This window comes from Cryptomeria japonica, chromosome 9, assembly GCF_030272615.1.
Source record: "Cryptomeria japonica chromosome 9, Sugi_1.0, whole genome shotgun sequence".
Classification (NCBI taxonomy): Eukaryota; Viridiplantae; Streptophyta; class Pinopsida; order Cupressales; family Cupressaceae; genus Cryptomeria; species Cryptomeria japonica.
The window spans coordinates 254,195,162-254,211,838 of NC_081413.1; positions in this window are offsets into that span (position 1 = coordinate 254,195,162).

Consider the following 16,677-nt stretch of genomic DNA (forward strand, 5'->3'; position numbering starts at 1 on the left):
CATCAGGAGTGACCTTGCATGGAATAAAATGATCCATCTTACTAAACCTATCTACCACAACATAGATGCTATCAAAACCTGATTTGGTTTTAGGCAAACCAACAACAAAGTCCATACTTACACACTCCCATGGCCGGTTGGGGATAGGTAAAGGCTGATAAATACCAACATTGGAAGATGTACCCTTAGCTCTTTGGAAAACCACACATTTCTCCACATATCTTCTAATATCTCTTTGCATTTTAGGCCAAAAGTAGAACCTTTGACAAGTTCCAAAGTCTTGTTCAAACCAAAATGTCCACTCAAGCATCCATTATACTTCTCTTGCATCAAGTTTTCCTCATAGACCCTTTAGGCACACATAGATGTCCTCCTTTGAACAAAAGGCCATCTTGCAAGGTTCAATCTGCATATTCACTATGAAAATGGTTTCCAAACCCTTGGCAAACCTTGTAGGCAGCAACAAAGTCTTCATCTTCTTCATACAATTCCTTGAAACTATCCACTCCAATTCTTTTAAGCTTCACTTCTTGCACTGTTAGTAACCTCCTACTCAATGCATCATCTACCTTATTACATTGTCCTTGCTTGTGTTTAATGGTAAAGGTATGTGACTGCAAATACTCTACCCATTTAATATGCCTATGGTATAACTTTTCTTGAGAATTAAGAAAGCTAAGAGCTTTATTATCAGTGTAAACCACAAAATCCTTACATAGAAAATAATGCCTCCATTTCCTAAGAGATTGGACAAGTGCATACAATTCAAAATCATAGGAGGAATAACTTTTCTTTTCATCATTGATTTTCTCACTGAAGAAGGCAACCGGTCTATTGTCTTAACTCAAAACTGCTCCAACTGCTATCTTGCTTGCATCACATTAAATGGTGAAGAGGTTGTCAAAGCTTGGTAGGATAAGTACCGGTTGAGTAGCCACCTTTGTCTTTAAGAGATAAAAACCTCTTTGTGCTTCCTTTGTCCATACAAATTTAGTTCTCACACCTCCCTTGATTGTCTCAAGCATGGGTGCACATATTTCACTGAACCCTCTAATGAACTTCCTATAAAACTGAGCCAATCCATGGAAACTTCTCACGTCACTTGCTGTCCTAGGTGTGGGCCAACTGATTATGGCTTCCACCTTAGAGGTGTCCATCTTCAAATCACCTCTTGAGACTACAAACCCAAGATACACCAACTCCAATTTCATAAACTCAAATTTCTCCAAATTGATGGTTAGTTGCTCATCACTTCGGTGAAAGATTCTAGAAGCTTAAAGAAAGATTTGGATATATATGGTAGTGCAACTGGTCAACTGATTAATTGGTCTAAAAGTTTTCTATATTTCATAAATACCCCAGAGAGAAGATAGACAAAGATTAGTAATATGTTGGGTAGCCAAACTGGGAATCTCCCTGCTTCCTATCTTGGGCTCCCTTTATGTCAGGTTCCTTGTGATACGCTTTGGGGTTCTCTAGTGGATAAAGTTCATAAGAAGTTAGCTGGATGGAAAGGCTCTTTGCTCAGTCAAGTGGGAAAGGTCTAGCTTCTGAAATTCACTCTCCAGAGTATCCCTCTTTATGTCATCAGTCTTTTTAGAATTCCTGTTAAGTTTGTAGAGGCTATTGAAAAAATTCAAAGAACCTTTCTATGGACTGGGGTTGAGGAAAAGAAGAGAATGATTTTGATTGCATGGGACAAGGTGTGCAAACCTATAAGAAAATGAGGACTTGGTCTTAGAAGAATCAGAGATATGAATGAATTCATCATGGCTAAGAAGATATGGAGAGGTTATAAAATGAGGGAGAATGGAAACTGATATGGGATAATAAGTATAAAAGACAACTCTCGACCCTTCATAGTTTCCTCAAGGCTGAAGATATTCTGATTGGCTCTAACATCTAGAAAAATGTCACTAGAACTAGAGACATGATACTCAAAGGAGTGAAATGGAAGGTGAGGAAGGGTTATTTTATTAAATTTTGGGAAGACACTTGGTTGTTAGACTCTCCCATTAGTGACAATCCTGATTGGGGTAAGTTTCAAGATCAGTGTATAGAAAAATTTGGTACTACTATGGCCGACTACTAGAATTTAGGTCAGTGGAAGGACCTTTCCACTATTGATCCTTCTCTTGAGCATCTGAATAAAATTATGAACTCTATGATCCAGTGGTTGATGACGAGGACCAACTTATCTAGAAACTTTCTGCTAATGGTAAATTTTTTGTCTCCTATCTTTATTTTCAACAATATTCTAGTCAAGAGAGTCCTTATTGGGATAAGGCTTGGGTGAAAGGTCTTATCTCCAAAATTAATATTTTTTCTCGATTGTTCTTCAAAACAAGATTCTGATGAATGACAATCTCAAAACAAGAGGCTTTTGTTTGCCTAGTATTTATCATCTTTGCATGCAAAATGAGGAAACCATTAATCACATGCTTATCCATTACCCTTTCTCTGCGGATATTTGGGCTAGATGCTTCGACAACTTCAATGTCAGATGGGTCTTCCCTGAAGCTGTCCAAGATGTCTTCAATTCTTGCTTCCACCCTTTGAAGAACAATTTAGTTAATCTGCTATGGAAATTTTCTTTAACTCATATTTGTTGGGGAATCTGGAAAGAGAGAAATGATAGAGTGTTCAGAGATAAGGCATCAAAAGCTCAAATTATTTTTGAGAAAATCAAAAGACATATGGTGGAGAACCTCTACATCATCGATGGAATAATGAATCCCAAAGATCAAGGTGATAACATCATTTTAAAAAATTGAAGAATAAAGGGGAGCGAAATCATACATGCTAATCCTAGAGACGAGGTGAGATGGGAATGTCCCCCTCAGGGATGGATGAAAATCAATTTCGATGGCGCTTCCAAGGGTAATCCTAGTAATGAAGGGTGTGGTGTAGTATTAAGAGATGAAGGGGGAGTATGTGAAGCTATACAATGTATTCCAATAGGTCACCAAACCAATCATGTTGCTGAGGCCATTGCTTCTTATCAAGGATTGGTTCTAGCTAAAGACTCAAATTGCACTAAAGTGTGGGTTGAAGGCGGTTCTTTGAACATTATTAATTTCTTGAATAATGTTTTCCCTCCCTCTTGGTCTATACACAATGCCATTGAAACTATGAAGGATATAAGTAAAACCTTTGAAATATATATTTTCACACATGCATATAGAGAAGCTAACAAATGTGTTGACTGGGCTGCCAACCTAGCTTGCCGCTCTGACAAAATTATTACCCTTTCTGGTGAGTGTAATCTCAAGTGTGAGATGAAATCTTTGATTGAACTAGACCGGATCCAGATGAAGCAACGTGTCTTAGCTAATCATAAACTCTAATGCATATTCCTCATTTGTCTATGATTGATCACAACGGCGATGAGACTTGTTTTATTTGTCATATCATATTTATTTGGCACGGATTCTAGGTGGCTTTGCATAACAACAATAAAATTGTTAGGTTTTTTCATAGAGCTGCGATAAGGAAGAATTGGGATTTTATGGATAAAATGGGGGGCAATAAAAAGAGGTTTGAATTGGATTCTTGCTAGGATTGGAAGAAAAACAATGAAGTATGGGAGATTCTTCAAGAAGGAAATTTGAATGTATTTATGGAAAGGCTTTGTGGCAAAGACCCTACTGTCACTAAGCATTTCATAAAAAACTAGAAGAGTGGCAAGATTCTTGTCGATACTCAGATGATGCAAGTGGATGAGGATGTCATTGTGGAAGCTACGGGTATGATGAAAGAGGGTATAAATTTTACAAATATCGAAGTGTGTTTGACAAGGCTGCAGAAAGGTTTCCTGTCACGGATGGTGAAAAAAGGAAATTGGTGAAGGCCGATAATCCATACTATTCCCCTAAGCGTATTTGTAGGCTGTGGAGGTTTGTGTTGTTTGCCACCATCAACTACATTACTCTAGATGGGAGATTCACAAGGACTCATGGGCATCACTTTGTGTTGCTCAACCACTTTCGCCATGGTGACAAGGTTAGTCTGCCTTACTATCTTTCTTTCTCTATGAATCATACTATTTTTGAAATGCAGAAAGATTCCCAATGAGATCATGCCCTTCACCAGGGTTTAATGGTTTTAGTTTACAAGATGTTGAAAGGGAAAATTATGGAGAAACCCATTAGTAAAGGCAAACAAATTAGGGATGATGATACTGAAAGTGAGGATAGTGGGTTCAATCTCTATTCTGAAACTGAGGGTTTGTCTGAAGATTTTAGCAACAAGGGGAAGACCAAGGGAAAGAGCAAGGGGACTGCTATGGACTTTGATCTTTTAGACTCTAAGGAGGAGTCTTTTGATGATAAAATCATAAAAAGTAAGAAGAGAAAGGGAATTGGTAAGAAAACCCAAAGGATCAAGAAGACCAGTAAGGGGATAAATAAGGTGAAAAGGAAGATTATTATTTCTTCTGATGAGGATTCTGAGGCTGAAAAAATGGACAATAACAAGGGTAAGGAGGAAGATGAAATGTTGGATGCTAACCATGGGGAGAACGTGAACACATAGAGAATGCATAATGAGGGTCATGAGACCAACATGGGAAATCAAAATGTTTTCCAAGGTGCCATAGGTAATGATAGCATCAAGGGTTTCTGTGAGGTCATTAGCAAAATGGCGAAAGAGATTGGTAATTTGAAGATTGATCTCAATATGATCAAAAGGGAAACCATGGGCGAGAAGCCTCTTTCTATGAACATCAAAGAATTAATGGTTGATATTAACAAGGTTGAGACTATTGAAGAAATGGTTAGTATAATTCTAGAAATGGAAATGAAGGTGTAGGAGCTGGAAGGAATCCAAGATGATAAAGGTCTGGAAATTAACCTGAACAATGTGGTCAATAGAGTGGATAAGATGGAGCTTATTGTGAAGAGGATTGCTGAGAAAAATTTATAGATCCTTAAGGCCATTGTCGACCATATTAACATGCTGATAAATAAATTTGAACAAATTAAAGGCAAGGAAGATGAGAAGGATTAGACAGAGAAGATGGGTCATGAAAAAAGAACAAGGGCCAACACCCGGAAGCAGATGGGCATCAAGGAAAAAGAGCTCGATGATATGAAGAACTCTATGATCAATATGAAGCAGATGGTGGTTTATGCGGAAGAACTCATAAGAAACATCTAGCTGTTCTTGTCTTTGAGTTGTCTTGGTGTTGTCTTTGTGCTGTCCTTAGGCTGTCCTTAAGTTGTCTTGTGATCCCTTTTTGTTTTTCTGGGATCTAATCTTTGTATGGGTGTCCATGCACTATTTTTTCTTGCTTCTTTAATACTTTATCTTCCTCCTGATCAGTAATCAAGGTTCCGGGTACCTTCCAAAAACCCATTTTTAATTAATCAAAACACTACATGCTAGATTATTTCAACTCCCTATCTTTATATGAATCACACAATATAACACAACTTGTTGCCCCATGAGTAATCATGTCCCCATGGGTCACCTAGCATAACATATCTTGTTATCCTATTGGTTACATGGCATCTCTTAGTTTTCTTCTCATGTACCACCTAGTATTTCACAACTTGCTAGCTTGTGGCATCCATGTATTCACTTTTCTATTCCCTCTAAGGTCATAAATTTTCTATTTGTGGATCATGGTTCATCATTCAATGCATGATCTTGCTCTTTTTATGTGATTGCATGCATTGTTGTGATAGTATTTTGAGAAAGATAATAGTGGCTAGCAGATTTTATTATCAAGGTTTCATCAAGTAATTGACTTGTAACATTTTTGTTTATAGAGCTAACCCCTTGTGTTGTGTGTCTTTTATCTTTATTAGTCTTTGTTAGGGATTTTTTTCTTTGTCTTGTTTTGAGTGTCCTTGCATGTGATTGTTTGAGTTAAGATCTTAAGATTAGGGGCTTGGTTCCTCAAAATTATTTGTCTTATCTCCTTGTGACCTCACTCCTAATTGCTCCTCTCTCACATCATTCTACTTTACAACAAGTATTTTCAAAGGCTCATACTCCCATTCAAGTGGGGTTTAAATGTAATGTAAATTGTAACTAGTCTAATTTACACCTGATATTTGTGTGCCCACTTTAGTGTGTCCTATCTTCATCCCCTCTCTAGGTTCATTCAAGCTCATTTTCCAACCTCCAATGTCATGAACACCATCGAGTGGGCCTCATCTTGGAGGTCCCTTTCTTAATTGTATAATTTCACGTCTTTTTTCTAGACCGAGGAACCCCAAAATGCCCTGCCCTGGTCCTGCTTATATAAGCCCCAATTGGAAATGAGGCAAGTTCTCTATCTCCCTGATGACATTTCTTCCTCGTGTCTATACTTAACCATTGGAGGTCAGCTTAATCAGTAATTTACCTAGGGAACCCTATATAAAGATATCCCATAAATTCATTTGAGATCTAAGACGAAATATAAGACTCCATTTGTATCATTTGTGCATCTGTGAAGAATTCATCATTGTGCATTTTTCTAAGATTCAGGGTTTTATTTAGTCTTTCAATAATTGTGGACAAATGGTACATCAATCTACATGCAAATATGTATGTGTGATTAGGGTTTTTTATGTTCATGTGTTTGTCATGCCATTACATTCAACAAGAATTGCATCATCATCAATAACTACAAACCAGAGATATATCTCCTTAACATTTAATTTAGAATTAACATTATTTCATTCAAGGTTAATTCCAAAATTACGGTTTAACCTAAAGAAAACCCCCATCCAAAATCATCTTTCCTTTATCTCTATGTGTTTATAAAGCCTTAAGAGCTATACTCAAAAAATTTGGTAGAGTCAATAGTGACAAACAAGTTTAGCTTTCAACTGAGGAAAATTTGAAGGACTAGGGTGAATTTGTGCTACCCGGTCCTTAAAAATCAGGCCGAACTTTTGCGAATAGATTCTAGATATCTTATTTTTCCTAGATCTCAATTTGTGGTTCTGTGGGAAATCTATAGCAATTCATTTTCAATAGTGGAGTTCAATTATTCATACTCTTATCCTAATTTCATAATTAATATCCAATTTTCAACTAAGAAAGAAGGAGACCATACACCAAAAAAATTGGTAAGTTTGGTTATTATAGTCAACCCCTTTTCTTATAAAATTGTGGCTAGATTAACCCTCTTTTTGAGAGAGTAGTTGATTAAACCCAAAGTGTGTGCCTCTACAAGTCTCTCTTAGCTTCGACAAGAATAGCATGTGAGTACAATCACGGATGAGTGGTAAGGTTTAATACAACTATTTAAGAAAACAAATTAGTTGTGTTGGAGCTAGAGGTGTAAAATTTGGGCATGACATAATACTATTGATTTCTTATTCGAGATAATAGTGAACTCAATTAAAGAAATCTAAGAAACTCCAAGCACAAAATGAAATGAAATATAGTTTTTATATAAATAATGATATGTAAGATCATCACATTGCCTTGTTAACATAAATCTATATGATTACATATTTAGGATAATGTTTATTTTGAGACCAAAATGTACCATTGTCCTAGAAATCTAATAGTGAAAATATGATTTATTAACCACATATAGACTATAACAAAAAAAGAGAAATGCCATTATATAAAAGATATTGTTATAGAGGAAAAGATTAGATTATGGAGTGGTTTTTGCATACAGAGTCGCACTCATGATGCCTCCATAGCACACATTCTCCATGAAATCCACCGCTCCCATTTCCATAGTACCCAGGGTGGTAGTCATACGTAGACCCTTTCTCATATTTCGGATGAGACTCATCATCTTCACAGTATTACAAATCAATTAGTACGTCCTACCAAAAAAAACAAAAACAAAAACAAAAACAAAAACAAAAACAAAATATTATTATTACCAAACCCAAAAGAAAAAGGAGGCATGAGCAATAAAAATAGCAGAAGAAACACAAATATGCCCTTATCTGTATAACCCATGAAAATTGCATATCAATTCGTCTTCTACAAAGCTAATTATTTTTGATATAAAGATTACTACTTATATACCTCGCACACCAACTCTTCTCCTTCATATGTTTCGCACAATTTTGTTTATTTCTTCTGATATTCAGTCGATTTAAATATTCCATATAATATGAAATACTTATTGGGTGAGGCCTTTCGTATGTGGCATTGACAATATACCTCAAAAATACCGTAGCCCAACAACTTACAATGTTTGTAGCGCATGCCCTAAAGTGTTCTATTCAAAATGTAAACTACAGTAGTATCAATGATAAGCTGTGTCAACCATTTTGGATAGCTGTATAAATTTATTTTTAATAATATAAGTTTCAAATATTTTAAAAGATAATTATACCATTAATAAAAATTGTAATTTGTTTATTTATATGTATTTTTAATTATTTCGCAATAGAGAAATAGCTTTATATGTCAAGTTTTTGAGATTTATCACTTCAAACTAGTAACATATTTATCAAAGTAATAATATCAACCAAAATCTTCTAGAATCATCAAAGGACTTTCAAAGACAACCAAAAAACTTCCAAGGTAAAATAACAACCAAAAGTACATCCAAAGCAACTTAAAAAAAAAACAATCAAAAGACTCCTATCTAAGACTTTGGGGCCCTACTATCCTTAACCTTTTCCATGTCATGAACAAACCTTATAATGTGGCATAAGGGCAATGGACAATGACTACATGAAGGCTTTCAATCGTATACCCACTCTTGGGGTTTACACCTATTGTTTTAAGGAAACTAGTAATGACAATGTTTGTACTATTAGGGAAGATAAGGACAATTGGTTTCCAACACTCAACCACTGATTTAGAAACCCTTACACCTTACATTCAAAGTGATTTCATTGAGCTTTCAAAGTTTATGCACAATAAGAAACTCACACTTGACTGGTCACTAAGAAGGACTGAGATACGATGGAGGATATGAAGATGAAGAAAGATAAATTGATGCTAACACTTACTCCATAGTCTTAAATTTCTAATAATCCTTACACAAAAGATCATAATGGGTAGCATGGGAATTAGAGTGAGCCAAAAATATCCAAAAAGAAGCCCCCACACAACATAAGAAACTTATACCTAGTGTCCTAGATAGTCTATACTACATGCCCTCATGAGGAAATTTTAATAATTTGTGTACAATAGAGGGGATAACATCTAATAAAACTAGACAAGGAATTCCTAGCTTCATATTGAACATGTTAGATTCTGGAATCACTACAAATCATGTTGAAACAAATTTAAATCCTACAATAATTGACAAAGAAAATGATTCCAAAGGAGGAACAAAAAGATCATCATGTGTATGGATGGTGGCCTTTTTATTGTCATGTCTCTCTCTATGAAATACATTAATAAAAAGGGCATCCTCCACAATCACATTGAATTTGCAAGCAGACTTAACCATGACACCTCTAACAATATTTTCATTAATCTAAACAAGAATGTAAAGAGGAGAAGACTATCCATCAAACAATTAGTCATCAGTCATTGTTACATACCAGATGTGATGTCTTTGATATCACCTAGTGTTGCAGGTCACTGGTAAGGGAGAGAATGTCATTCAGTACAATGACCATTGGAGTCATCGGTACACAAGTTAGTGTTTGACTTGTGTGGAAGATATGGATGGGAGACTGGTATGATATTACAACCAATAAATGATGACTTCTGTAAGAGATCAAGATGTTGGTTGGTTGATTGTGATGAAGAGGGGTAATGTTACCTAAATCACATCAACACCAGAGGAGAAGGATGTATAGGTCATCGGTATGCTATGTGGATAAAGAGAAACATGACTCCCACTGGATGAAGAGAAGATTGATAGTAAGAGTGCCCAAACTGGATCACATTTGCTTGGATGAAGATATGCTACTCAAACAGGGAAGCCATGTTGATGCATATCATATGTAGAAGATAAGGATCCAGTCAGACCGGTAAGTGGAGCCTATCTCCTATTATACAAAGTGTGCATCATCGTTCTGTGAGATAAGTCATAAGAGTTAAAGAGAAGTGTTTGAAGGCTCAAAATGGATCTATCGGTGAATCATAAAGACACCACAAGTGCATGAAATCATGGATATGCATTGGACCGACAAAGTAGACATAATGAGTTATTGGGACAGAGGAAGAGTAAAGATGTGATGAGTTTGTCACTTTGATAAACCGATTGAGATATGGTTTAGGCTGATAATGAAGAAGGAAAGGCCGAGCAACTACAGATAGAGTGCACCTAACATGTAGATGCCTCAGAAGTAAACAACCGAAGGTTGATGACTTGGTATCATCAAGAGTGCCTAGCGGTAAGTATGAGAATTGGTGAGAGGAAAAAGAGGCTAAGTGATGTGCTCCTTCCTGATGAAGATGAGAATATTGTGGATTGGTATGTTGGGCAACCAACAAAGGGGCTCCACCTAAAGAAAAGCCAAGTGCAAGGTGATGGTAGATTGGTTAGGGTATAACCAATAGGGCTGGTAAGCCAGTAGTTGAGCCCGGTATTGGTTTTGGTCGGTGAACCCATCCAAGCCAACATAGAGTTCTTTGTTGTGATGGACATTGACATAGATGCCATGTGGTGTTGAGGTGGCATGCATGCATAGGACGACATGTTGATTCGGTGAAGTGTCAGGTGGCGAGGTAGATGGTGACAGGTCGACATTTATGTCGACTACATGATTCATAGGATATGCAATAGAGGTTTGTAGCTCGAGGTTAGATGGACAATAGAGATCCAGGATAGACTGATTGTACAGATCGAGGTAGGCGAAGGAAACCGCAAAACCATTCTTGATGATCAACCAAGAGATTCATGAACAAGTTAAAAGCAAAATGCTAAATATAGAAGGGGTGATCTGGAAGGAATGACAATAGCGGGGTTGATTGATGAGTTACACTTCATCAATCAAGGAGATCAGATCAAATGAGATATGATTGGATTTAATTTTCGTCAAGGTCATTGAAGAAAGCCTAACCGCCCAAAACTTAAATTGTCTTTTGGTGGGAAAACCAGTCTATAATTATGAAAGATATAATCGAGTAAGGTAAGGTTATTCCTGCAGGAGAGAAAGTCATTGGATGAGAGAGTGCCAATGCGTGTGAGAGGAGAAATTAGTCAAGTGTGAAAGAGACAATCTTAGAAGAGACTGAGTGTGAGAAAGAGAGAATCGGGTTGAAGAGTTCAACTGGCATCAGTGAGGCAACCGGTAGTCAACCACTAATTATGATAAAGGAGTAAACTAGTGGTGACCATACCGGCAGCAAAGAGTTGCAGAAAATTGCATAGAAGGCAAGAAAGAACCTATAGAGTGTAGTACCGGTGGAAAGCAACAGTGTAGCAGAGAGAACCAACCGAGTGTAGAACTAGTAGAGAGTAGAACCGACAGTGAAGAAGAAGAGAATGAAATGACAAGAATGCAATAGAGAGAAAGGTGAGACATAGAGTGAGTGGCAGTGGGAGATAAGGTCATTGTTGTGAAAATGTGAGGAGAGAACAGACAGAGAATAGAAGAGAGAAGAACTGGTAGAGAGATTTATAGAAGAGTTAAAAAATACATTTGTAATAAGACTATAACTTTTTGTAATTGATTATGTTCTTTAAAGATCACTAAGTTGGAGCTCAGTGTAGGGGTTGTAGCTCCTTGGGTTGGTGCCCTTAATTAGGGGTTGGGGTTCCTTGGGTTGGTGCCCAAAATCAAGGGTTGGTTCTCCTTGGGTTGGTGCTCCTTGGGTTGGTGCCCAAAATCAAGGGTTGGTTCTCCTTGGGTTGGTTCCCTAAACATTATAATTAGTGATTCATTGTGAGACTGGATTGGAGTAGTAGACTCCAACAACATTTCTCATCGAGGTTTTTCCCATCTTGGTTTTTCCTTCTATATGCTGGTGTTATGTGATGTCCCTTTTATGTGTGAGTGCATTTGTGATAGTCTATCTCCCTTCTAACCAGTAAGCCTACTTTCTGTTAGATCTATGAACCAGTATACATACATAGAATAGTTAGAGGGAAGAGTTTGAGAACCACTAATTCATCCCCCCTCTCAGTGGTATATTGTGCCTAACAATTGGTATCAGAGCCTAGGTTCCCAATTGATAAGCTTTCTCGAGCTTGGGTATATTCTGGCTTAAGGACACAATGGTTTGTTTAGTGTTAATGTATTGTGTGATGTAATTTTGTAATTGTGAGTTGAGGGTTTGGTCGACATTGTAGTCAAGGTTGATGAATTGTTTAAATAGATGGTGTAGTAATGTAATTTAGGTATTGGTGTTTTGTTTGCATTATCAGAGAGTGGTATATGTGGTTCATAAGCGAATTTATCATTCAGTGTGGATTATTGAGCAGATATTATTGGAGGAAAAATAAATGTGCTTAACCAGAACTGTCATCAGGCATAAGGAGATGCTAAATTTGTAGTTCATGTAATTTGGATTGTAGTATGAATATTATTGTAAATTAGTGAGCCATCCTTGAGGGTTGTAGCCTTTTGGGTCATCTTATTTTGAGCAGTGAGCTCTAGGAAGTGTGCTTGAATGCATGTGCATTCTCCATTGTAATTTTACACATACTACTGCAGAGTATCATATTATTGTGGGTAGGTTCCCACGTGGATTTTCCCTTAACCAAGTTTTCCACGTCAAAATCTTGGTGTTATGTGTGTTGGTGCTGATGTATTTATCTTTATTGTTGCTGCTATTATTTAGATCTGAGATTGTGCTTAAATTTTTAAAACTGGTGAAAACTGATTCAACCCCCTTTCAGTTTTCCTTCTTGGTTGCCACTAACACAACGTGTTTTGTCCAGGCATGAAATGTTAGGTTCTTAGCTAGCCAGATCTCACTTTGACTATCACAATAAATTTTCACTGCACCTTGTTTTATTCTAATATCTTAACATAGTCTTTTAAGTTAAATGGCCTCTTTAAAATTATGAGTAGCTTCCAAATACTCTTCTTTCATAGTGGATAACATAACAACTTATTTATTACCCATCTAACTAATTTCACCATCAAATAAATTAAACACATAGGTACTGGTGGATCTTCTGATATCAATATCACCTGTCCAATCTGAATCCACATAACAATGAATATCAAGGGAAAACACATTTCCTACCAAATTACCATGATAACACAAAGAATAATCTGAGGTACCCTTCGAATATATGAAGACTCTTTTATCTACATCCCAATGAACTCTACCAAGATTAGATATATATCTAGAAAGAACTCCCACTTCTTGGGGAATGTCTAGTCTAGTAAAGACCATAGCTATAGGAGTTGAGAAATACAACCCCACAGTAGCCTGAAGATCTTCTGCAATCCGAATAACCTATTACAAGGAGAAGCAATGAAGCAAAATCTGAAGAACACACAAAACATAGGAAAATATTCTCAAAAGATGAGAGCTCTAATTCACCAAAAAGTATTGTGAAAAGATAATACAATGAAAAGAAAAAATAACCTCTAATAGGTCAAGAAACCCTAAAAAGGGAAAACCCTAGGCTTGCACATAATAATTAATTAAAATAATTAATTATATGCACCTAATGTTAGCATAAGTGTAAAAAGATAATTGGGAACTTAAAGAATTAAACAAATATTGTTTAATTAATCAAGTAAAGACCCAATTACTCTAACAATAGCATACATCAAACTTCCAACTAAACTTTCGTAAGGCACTCCTCATATATTCCATCTTTGATGGGGATGTACAACAATCTAAAATAGATAATTTTGTTTCAACTGTAAAAGGAATACAATGGTTTACGATCCCGAACCTTCATAAAACTATATTCACATACTTACTCTGGCCTAGCAATAGTTTTCTATTCACTCTATCTATTCTAATCTCCATCTCAAGAATGTGTTTTGCTACACCAAGATCTTTCATTTCAAAATTTAGTAGCGAGTTGAGACTTTAGTTCTAAAATCATGTCTTTCCCTTTACCAATGAATAACATATCATCAACATATAATCCAATATACAAGTAATGATCACCATTAGACTTATAATAAACATAGTGATATGATTTAGAATGTTCAAATCTCAAACTCAACATATATGTATCAAATCTTTGGTACCACATCCTAGGACTTTATTTTAGGCCATACAAAGATTTATTGAATTTATATACTAGATTACTTTTACCTTTAACCATATAGTGTTTTCGTTGTGTCATATAAATATCCTCCACCAAATCACCATGAAGGAAATCAGTTTTCACATCCATTTGATCGACCTCTAAGTCATAAGAAACAACAATAGAAATAAAAAATATAATGGATGTCATTTTTGCAACAAGAGAAAATATCTCACCATAATCAATATCGTCAGCTTGAGAGTAGCCTTTTGCAACCAACCTTTCTTTATACTTCTCAATGCCTCCATCTAAACTATTCTTTTTCTTGAACACCCATTTACAACCAATAGGTTTCCATCCCGTAAACAATGGTACAAGTTCTCATGTATCACTCTTTTTCAAAGTTGTCATTTCTTCTTCCATTACAATCTTCTAGGATTCTACATCATTCTTACTTAAAGCCTCTTCTATAAATCTAGGATCATCTACATTAGTATTCAAAGTAAAAATATATCTCCAATCGTTAGATGAATACCTTTTAGGTGGTTGTCTATGTCTTGTAGGCCTTCGAACAAGCTGAGCTAGAGGTTCTTTCTCCTCTTCTAAATATTCAGAGCTAGATGAGCTTTCTCAACTTCTTGCCTATCTAAAGGTTTCAATTCAACTCTTTCAGGCATACGAGGGAATTGAATTGCATCTTCCTATTTAGTCTATTTTGGCTGCAATCTAATAGGAGACTTAATTTCTCTACAGAAAAAACACTTCGATTATGTATTTTTTTTGGTGAAACAAGATCCGAAAGCTTGTATATTTTCACACCATAACTATAATAGATGAAGATATATTTCACAACCTTATTATAAAAAAAAATACACTTCTCCTTTGGCAAATGTGCATATGCCTCGCAACCAAAAACTCTAAGATGTCTCAATGAAGGCTTGTTACTCGACTATGCCTCCATAGGCATTTTATTGACAAGAGTTGATGTAGGAGACCTACTAATCAGGTAGAAAGTAGTGGCAATAGCTTCAGTCCAAAACTTTTGTTCTAGACTAGCACCACTCAGCATACTCATAGGCTTCTCCTATTCATTCTTTTTTGCAACTCTATTCTGTTGTGGAGAATACGGTGTTGTATTTTATCTATTAATGCCATAGCCATTATAGAATCTATCAAAATCATTAGAGAAAAATTCACTACCATTATTGATCCTTAGACATTAAATTTTGTTTCTTGTCTGTAACTCAACAATTACTTTATATTTTTCAAATCGACTAAAAACTTCAGACTTACTTTAGAAAGAATACTCATGTCCTTCTACTAAAATCATTAAAAATAACAAATAATATGTCAATTTTCCAATGGAAGAAACATCTACAGGACCAAACACATCAAAATTAATAAGATCCAAAACACTACAAGATTTATGAGAACTCAAGTAAAATTGCACATGATTTTGTTTTCCATAAATGCAATGCTCATAGAAATCAAAGTCAATATTACAATCATTCAAACCTTCAACAAGATTTTTATTTTTCAAGGTCCTTAAACCATTTTCTGCAATTTGTCCAAGTCTTTGGTCTCATAACATAGTCTTATCTATAGGTAACTTTTCTTCACAAGAAAGAGCACCATTAGGTACCCAAAAGCCATGTCTATCTACTGAAGGTGAATCCCTCAAATATTCTAATGAAGTATCCACATATTTACTTTTTATAGAAGTGATATTACACTCAAAAGTGTATGATTATAGCTTATACAAAGTTCCAAATATAACACCTCTACAAAACACCATAGCACACTAAACCATTTTACATCCTGCATTAGAAAATTTTACCCGTACACCTGCATCTATCGATTTGCTCATAGATATAAAAATTTAGTTTAGTCCATAGATATGCAACACACCACTAATCCTTTTTATTCTACCATCAAGAAACCTAATTCTAACTTCACCACAACCAACAATATCTAAATGTGAATCACCACTCAAGCACACCTTACCTCCATTAAATTATTCATATACAGAAAACCAATCTCTATTGGAAGTCATATGAAAAAATGCACTTGAGTCAACTATTACGTACATGAGTAGCAAAATCTGAAATAAATGTGTAGAGGTGGGAATTTGTCACCTCTAAGATGATGAATCTCATAGAACAAACTATTCGCTACTACCTCACTCAAACTAGTGCTTAGGATGAGCCAGAAGATAAAAAAATAAAAAGCTCGGCCAATAGACAATAGATGGGACTCCTAGATAACTCTATAGAGTCTCTATCCTTGAGATGAGTGCACGGAGCTGGGACACCAACGTGATACACTACCATCTAGTACAAAAAGAACACAAAAACTATATGGGGTAGCAGATAATTATAATATTAAATAAATATAGAAAAACAAGAAGATAAGATAATAACACAAAATGAGAAATATTAGAATGACTTGACAAGAGGTAAAAGAAGGAATCTCAAAAGCAGCCCATCATTGAAGCCTCCCTCTAAATGATATCCTTTCTTCAATTACGAACCAAATAGGATTGACAAAAGCCAAGAGAGTTGTAGGAGATATTGTGAGAGCTTGAAAGTGTTGTATGAAACTAGAGACTGTTGTAGCAAGTGAGAGAGAGAGAGAGAAAG